The 8302-nt window shown below is 47.0% G+C and overlaps 1 long non-coding RNA gene across 1 annotated transcript in view; it reads right to left on the bottom strand.

Moving 5' to 3' along the window:
* Nucleotides 1-205: 205 nt before the first annotated feature.
* LOC138245585 (uncharacterized) overlaps nt 206-8302 on the bottom strand; it is a 94953-nt gene continuing 86856 nt past the window's right edge. The window contains exons 3-4 of the long non-coding RNA XR_011194143.1: nt 720-779; nt 206-313 (exon numbers count right to left, since the gene is read on the bottom strand). This is a non-coding gene — a long non-coding RNA (uncharacterized lncRNA). The remainder of the gene's footprint in view (nt 314-719; nt 780-8302) is intronic.

Genomic DNA, 8302 nt, shown 5'->3' with positions numbered 1-8302 from the left:
ATCCCCAGAGTACAACCTGCTGGCTGGCGTGAATAATCAACCGCAGTCAAGCGAGACTGCGCTACTCCCAAGGAAACCAGTGTGAACCAAGGCAGAGAAAATAAACAGTTACAGAGTGCAACCCCTGGCCAGCATGGACTAGCCTGAGCAAGTTCAGATACAAATAAGCACCACCGTGCACAACTGAGAACAATTCTCACCTTATTATGGAGTGGAGCACCGATCAAATGCCACAATGGCGACCATCTTGAAGTCAGGCAGCTACAGGAAGATCCACTGAACCAACAGGGTGGCCATCTTGAAGTCAGGCAACCTGGGAGAAGCCCAATAAAAACTATAGGGCAGCCATTTTAAAGACAGGCACCCCCTAGAAATAGTTCAAATCACAACACAAACCCATGCAGACTAGAGAGCGGACAAACACAAACCACAGACAGAACACAAACAATGGAAATAACTCAACACTACCAAACATAAAAACAAGAAAAAAAAGAACAATGCTGATTAAGACGAAACCTGGAAAAAGGTCAACGTCATACCTTTGACCACCAGATCAACTACCCCTCTCAAGAGGAAATACTATGCGGCCTAAAGTGGAAGGAGTGGCTAGACAATTTCGAGGAATTTATAGAAACCATTGGAGTGATATGAAAAACAAATCATGGTCATGATGAAGAATCTCACTGGAAATGAAATACACGAAATCATTTGAGAATTACCAGTTGCTCAATCTCAAACGTAATCAGGAGTATGTGCAGCACTGGACGCGGAATTCCTACCTAAAGAAAACAAAATCAAAACAAAAAAAACTGCCTGAGCACAGGAAAACATCACAAGAAAATGGAGAGTGAATGGGGTACTTCATTTTGAGACTGTGTCACTTAGTCAATTACTGCAAATTCAATACATTCTTTTGAGGAAAGGGCAGTTCATCTACGCATTACTAAAGAGTGCCAGTCACAGTCACTCAGTAGACAACCTCTGCGGAAGAGTTATACTCTAGACGAAATTGAAGAACTAACAAGATGAAATGATCAGGCAAAGGTATAAGCAGCAGCAAAGAAAAGTGAATAAGGAAAAACAGAAAAAAAGAGAACAGGCATTCTGGCTACAAAACTAAACCTGAACGAAAATCAAGACGGAACCATTTGCAAGACACCAGAACTAAAAGTCAATCAGACCAGAAAGACAAACAACGTAGCAAGGAGATGAAAAAAAATAAAGAGTGCTACGGATGCAGGAAGCCATACCCCATGATGGTATATGTCCTGTGATGGGACAGCAATGTCACAAATACGGGAAGGAGAGTCAAAATCAGGCACCATGCACATGCAGCAAGAAATACTAGTAGAAACACATGCAGATCATGTAGGATTACTATAATGAAACAATCAATATCCAGGTCATTGTCAAAAAAGTTCAAACTAATCCTCACCCTTTTTTGGCAAGTGATAAATATCTCCTAATGGTAGGTCACAAGGAAGAAATCAAAAGTAAATACCCGCATACCCAACTCACCATTGGAAATCATCTTATTAACTTCATAATAGACAGCAGGTTATTGTAAAACTACACTGATGCAACAGAATACAGGAAGATGAAACCAAAACCACCAGTTACAGCCAGCCAAGGTGCAGGTCTATACCTGGGTGGAGAGGAAACCACTACCATGCCTAGAGAAATTTACCACAACATTGGCTTATAAAGATCGAATCATAGAAGCAATCATACATGTAATGGACAGTTCAAGGCCAGCTGCGTGTTTACTCAGCTTACCCATCGCTGAACAACTTAAACTAAATGCAGTGCTGTACGAGATAAAAGAAGCACCACCAGCAATGCACTGGCACCCAAAGTTGTTCACAGGACTAGGAAAGATAAAAAACTCTACTGTGTGACTCCACATCAATGAACACATCAAGCTAGTACCCCTACACCATAGAAGAGTAGAATTTCACCTAAAGAAAGCAGTTGAAAAATAACTCCAAGAACTCCTAAAAACTTTGCATCACTGAAAAGACACAAGGGCCAACACCATGGGTCTCTCCACTCATAATAGTACCCAAGCGTAACACAGAGGGATAAGTTCAACTATGAGTAGACGAACAAGTTACTTACCTTCAGTAACGCCTTATTTGGTAGAGACATATTCTAGTTGCAAATTCCTTACCTTGTTAATTTTTTCCCCAGTCGTCAGTCTGGATCCAGAAATGTTTAGTGATCAGTACCCCTGCCTGCCGTTAGGTGGAGTCGATTGGCTCTGCGTTCATCGTCGGCTGCACCAGATATGACATTGCAGGTCCCACATCAGTTTGTTTTCACAACTGTTCATGCCAAAAGCGCAGAGCCATGAAGAACACTTACCACTGATGCGTCAAAATTAGGGCCCTGAAAGGGAAGTCCTTGTCCGTTGAAATCAGTTCGCAGAGAGGGGAGGATGGGTGGGTCGGTAAGGAATCTGCAATTAGAATATATCTCTACCAGATAAGATGTTACTGAAGGTAAGTAACTTGTTCATCTGATAGAGACTTCTAGTTGCAGATTCCTTACCTAGTGAATAGATACCCACGCAATACTATCCCCAGAGGTGGGTCTATGAACCAAGATCAAACTATAAAGTCCTGAAGGACCGAACGGGCAAAGTACCCTACCTCTCCAGGCAGCAGTGTTTGGTCAACGTGTGCAAGAATACCCGCGCTGCCACCTGACAGATATCACGGACTGGAACTCCACGTGCTAACGCAGTGGTCACAGCTGTAGCTCAAGTAGAATGAGCACTCAAACCTTCAGGTGGTTGCTTCTTGACCAGTCCGTAGCAGATTTTAATACAAAGTATGACCCATTGGTATATGGTCCGCTTCTGTACTGCCAGACTTTTCTTCGCAACCACATAACCAACAAAGAGCTGATCATCCACTCCGAACTCTTTTGTACGATCAAGGTACACAATGCCAACACTCTTTTTGGGTCTAGGCAGTGGAGTCTCTCCTCTTCAATAAAAAAGGATGTGGGGGGGTGCGTGAAAAGTAGGCAAGGTGATGGATTAGCCAGCATGAAAGGGCGCGACCACTTTTGGCTAAAAAGGAAGCCCTAGTGCAAAGCACCACTTTGCCAAGGTAGATGGAAAGGTAGGGTGGCTTAGATGACAGCGCCTGTAGTTCACTCACCCTGTGCGAAGATATAATGGCCACAAGGAAGGTGGTTGTCAAAGTGAGAAGCCTGGGAGGACAATAGTGGAGAGGCTCAAAAGAAGAGTACATCAGAAATGTCCAAACCAAATTCAAATCCCATTGGGGCATAATGAATGCAGATAGAGGAAACATATGAGTAAGGCCTTTAAGGAACCTATTTAAAATTGGAGACTTATCAAGGAAGGTTGATCAGGCAACCTCTAAAACACAGAGGTAGCAGATAAGTAACCTTTAAGAGTGTCCATAGCAGATCCCTGCTGGGCCAAAGAAAGTATAAACAAGAGAACCTCAGAGAGAGGGGCAAGAAGAGGGTCAATAGACTTGTCTGTGCACCATGCCACAAATGTCTTCCAACGACAGGCGTATACCGTTTTGGTAAAGGGGCACCTGGCCGTCAAGATACATTACAGACTTCAGGCAGAAAGTCAAAAGCTGTCAACTGCTGCCGCTCAATCTCCACGCAAGAAGGTGGCGAGTGGACATGTTCATGTGGAGAACCCTCCCCTGCTGCTGTGACAGAAGATCATCCCAAAGGGGCAGTCTGATTTGAGGATCGATGGCCATGCTTAATAGCTCAGGATACCAGTCTGGAACCAACAGGATTACTTGGGCCCAGTTGTTCTTGATCTTCTTGAAAACTCTGTCCAGAAGTGGAATGGGCGGAAAGACGTACAGGAGGCCTGAGCTCCACTTGAGATGAAAAGTGTTGCTGAGCAATTGCCACCTTGGAAACTCCAACGCCAATACTGCTGACATTATGCATTCTCTGCAGAGGCGAACAGATCTAACAAAGGCTCTCCCCACTGCTGAAAGAGACCTTGTGCCATCTCTGGATGGAGATGCCATTTGTGACTGATTAGGCATTGTCGGCTGAGTTTGTCTGCTCTGACGTTCAGAGAGCCTGCCAGATGCTGAACCATCAGAGAAATGCCCTGATGTTCCAGCCACGTCCAGAGACACAGTGCCTCTTGGCAAAGGGTCCATGACTGCACTCCCCCTTCTTGATGCAGTACCACGACTGTGGTATTGTCCGTGAACATCTGCAATACATTCCCTTTAAGAGAGGGAAGAAATGTTTTCAAAGCTAGTCTGATCGCCTGGAGCTCCAAAAGGATGATGTGGAGTCTGGACTCCGCCGGAGACCAGATACCTCTGATCTCCGCCTCTCCTAGGTGGCCACTCCATTCCAGGAGTGACCCATCTGCCACTACTGTCAGATCTGGTTGGGGAAGGGATCTGCCTATGGCCCAAAAATCGGTTCGTTAGCCACCACTGCAGATCTCGCACAATTCCCTCCAAGATATGTCCGAGAGATTCCCCTGATGCTGCACCCACTGGCACGTCAGGTCCCACTTAGGAGCCCACATATGCCATCTGGCATGTGTTATGTGTCACCAGCAGGATGCAAAAGACCATGAGGCCCAGCAGCCTCAGAGTCGTTTTCATCGAAATCCAGGACAGAGACTAAAACATCTGTATCATAGCCTGAATATTCTGGACTTGCTGCTCGCCGATAAATCTTAATCTGCACTGTGTTTAGAACACCTCCAATGAAAGAGAGCCCCTGACAGTGAATCAGATATGTTTATACAGGGAGTGCAGAATTATTAGGCAAATGAGTATTTTGACCACATCATCCTCTTTATGCATGTTGTCTTACTCCAAGCTGTATAGGCTCGAAAGCCTACTACCAATTAAGCATATTAGGTGATGTGCATCTCTGTAATGAGAAGGGGTGTGGTCTAATGACATCAACACCCTATATCAGGTGTGCATAATTATTAGGCAACTTCCTTTCCTTTGGCAAAATGGGTCAAAAGAAGGACTTGACAGGCTCCGAAAAGTCAAAAATAGTGAGATATCTTGCAGAGGGATGCAGCACTCTTAAAATTGCAAAGCTTCTGAAGCGTGATCATCGAACAATCAAGCGTTTCATTCAAAATAGTCAACAGGGTCGCAAGAAGCGTGTGGAAAAACCAAGGCGCAAAATAACTGCCCATGAACTGAGAAAAGTCAAGCGTGCAGCTGCCACGATGCCACTTGCCACCAGTTTGGCCATATTTCAGAGCTGCAACATCACTGGAGTGCCCAAAAGCACAAGGTGTGCAATACTCAGAGACATGGCCAAGGTAAGAAAGGCTGAAAGACGACCACCACTGAACAAGACACACAAGCTGAAACGTCAAGACTGGGCCAAGAAATATCTCAAGACTGATTTTTCTAAGGTTTTATGGACTGATGAAATGAGAGTGAGTCTTGATGGGCCAGATGGATGGGCCCGTGGCTGGATTGGTAAAGGGCAGAGAGCTCCAGTCCGACTCAGATGCCAGCAAGGTGGAGGTGGAGTACTGGTTTGGGCTGGTATCATCAAAGATGAGCTTGTGGGGCCTTTTCGGGTTGAGGATGGAGTCAAGCTCAACTCCCAGTCCTACTGCCAGTTCCTGGAAGACACCTTCTTCAAGCAGTGGTACAGGAAGAAGTCTGCATCCTTCAAGAAAAACATGATTTTCATGCAGGACAATGCTCCATCACACGCGTCCAAGTACTCCACAGCGTGGCTGGCAAGAAAGGGTATAAAAGAAGGAAATCTAATGACATGGCCTCCTTGTTCACCTGATCTGAACCCCATTGAGAACCTGTGGTCCATCATCAAATGTGAGATTTACAAGGAGGGAAAACAGTACACCTCTCTGAACAGTGTCTGGGAGGCTGTGGTTGCTGCTGCACGCAATGTTGATGGTGAACAGATCAAAACACTGACAGAATCCATGGATGGCAGGCTTTTGAGTGTCCTTGCAAAGAAAGGTGGCTATATTGGTCACTGATTTGTTTTTATTTTGTTTTTGAATGTCAGAAATGTATATTTGTGAATGTTGAGATGTTATATTGGTTTCACTGGTAATAATAAATAATTGAAATGGGTATATATTTTTTTTTGTTAAGTTGCCTAATAATTATGCACAGTAATAGTCACCTGCACACACAGATATCCCCCTAACATAGCTAAAACTAAAAACAAACTACAAACTACTTCCAAAAATATTCAGCTTTGATATTAATGAGTTTTTTGGGTTCATTGAGAACATGGTTGTTGTTCAATAATAAAATTAATCCTCAAAAATACTACTTGCCTAATAATTCTGCACTCCCTGTAGTGAACCCCAGCGAATGTAGGAGGCCCACCATAGTCTGGAGGTGCGAGATGAAAGCCTGGGGCGAGCTTGCTTTTAACAGCCAGTTGTCGAGGTAGGGGAAGACTGAAACCTCTGACCTGTGTAGACGAGCTGCAACCACTGCCATCACCTTGGTGAACACCCAAGGGGAGCTGGTAAGGTCAAAGGGGAGCACGGTGAACTGAAAGTGGCTATGGCGCACCAAGAATCACAAGTAGCATCAGTGAACAGGCAGGGTGGGGATGTGGAAATATGCATCCTGCAAGTCCAATGCTACCATCCAGTCTCCTGGGACCTGGGCAGATAAAACCTGAGCCAAGAGTGAGCATTTTGAACTTCTCCTTGAGAAAGAGATTGAGGGACTGCTCCTTCTTGGCGAAGGCACCATCCACGTACCTCACAACACACACCCCAACACTTCACCCCTCACACACACTACACCCATGGCACCACAAAGACACCCCAGGTTCTCAGAGGAGGAGCTAAGGGTCATGGTGGAGGAAATCATCCGGGTAGAGCCACAGCTATTCGGATCACAGGTGCAGCAGACTTCCATTGCTAGGAAGATGGAGCTATGGCGGAGAGTCACGTACAGGGTCAATGCCGTGGGACAGCACCCCAGAACAAGGGATGACATTAGGAAGAGGTGGAATGACCTACGGGGGAAGGTGCGGTCCGTGGTTGCAAGATACCAGATAGCTGTACAGAGGACTGGCGGTGGACCCCCACCTCCTCTTCCACAACAACATGGGAGGAGCAAGTCTTGGCGGCTCATGCATCCTGAGGGCCTGGCAGGAGTAGCAAGAGGACTGGACTCTGGTAAGTCAATTCTTTACTACTTCCCTCACCCCTACCTGCATGCCATCACAAACTCCTACCCCTACCCTCACCACTCCACCACCTCATATATACCCCACCATCACAACCCACCCATCCCAATACCAATCCCTGCATGCAACGCCAATGCATGGACCCCCATCACAGATCTGCATGGACACCCATCACCACAGCATGCACACTAGTGAAAATTACTTAGCCAACCAAATCACACCTCACACAAGCCAAAGCTGCCTTGGTAATTACAACCATAGAGGGAAACATATCCATGCACAAGATGTCACACGCAGAAACAATAACCCTGCATTTACATCCCCACAGGACCCCCACAAAACGCCCCAGGAGAGGAGGTGCCAGCAACATCCTGTCTCCCTCCCCTCCTCCCCCAGAAGAGGCCCACAGTGATGACAGCAGCTCTGCACGCCTGGATCAGGATGACCAACCTGGCCCATCAGGGACCTATGGAAAGTTGGTGACCCAGTCACAGTCCCAAACCACCACAGAGCTTCCCCCCTCAGGAAATACCACCACAGCACCCACCCATTGGGCCCATACCCCTGTCCCCAGAACACGTCAATCAGCAGTGTGTCCACCACTACAGGGACCCCAGGCAACCGAACAAACACAGGACGATCAGGGACCTGGGGTCAGTGGCACAGGACAACAGGGAAGCTGGGAGGACGGTTGTGCGACATGGGAGGACAGGCCAAGGGAACCGACTCTCCAGGAGGCACTCACGAACATCCTGGGAGCATACCACCATTCCCAGGAGACCATGAGCCAGATACTGGCCAAGTTGCAGGAGAACCAGCGGCTGCAGGAGGGACAGTACCTGGGGTTCAGGGAGGTCCTGAGGGACATCCACACCACCCTGGTCACCAATGCAGGGGTGCTGGCAGACATGGCCAACAACATGAGGGAGGCAGTGGCACACCAACCGGCCACTGACACTAGCCACACCGATGAACAGCCCTCCACCTCCGCTAACGCTAGTGGGTAGGAGGCCCCACCACAGGAACAACAAGCCACCAGCACCCCTCCCTCTGCAGAAGGAGAACCACCACGTAAAAGGTCCCTGCGATCCAGTCAGAAGCCAGAGAG

This window comes from Pleurodeles waltl, chromosome 7, assembly GCF_031143425.1.
Source record: "Pleurodeles waltl isolate 20211129_DDA chromosome 7, aPleWal1.hap1.20221129, whole genome shotgun sequence".
NCBI lineage: Eukaryota > Metazoa > Chordata > Amphibia > Caudata > Salamandridae > Pleurodeles > Pleurodeles waltl.
This window is presented reverse-complemented; position numbering and strand designations above follow the sequence as displayed.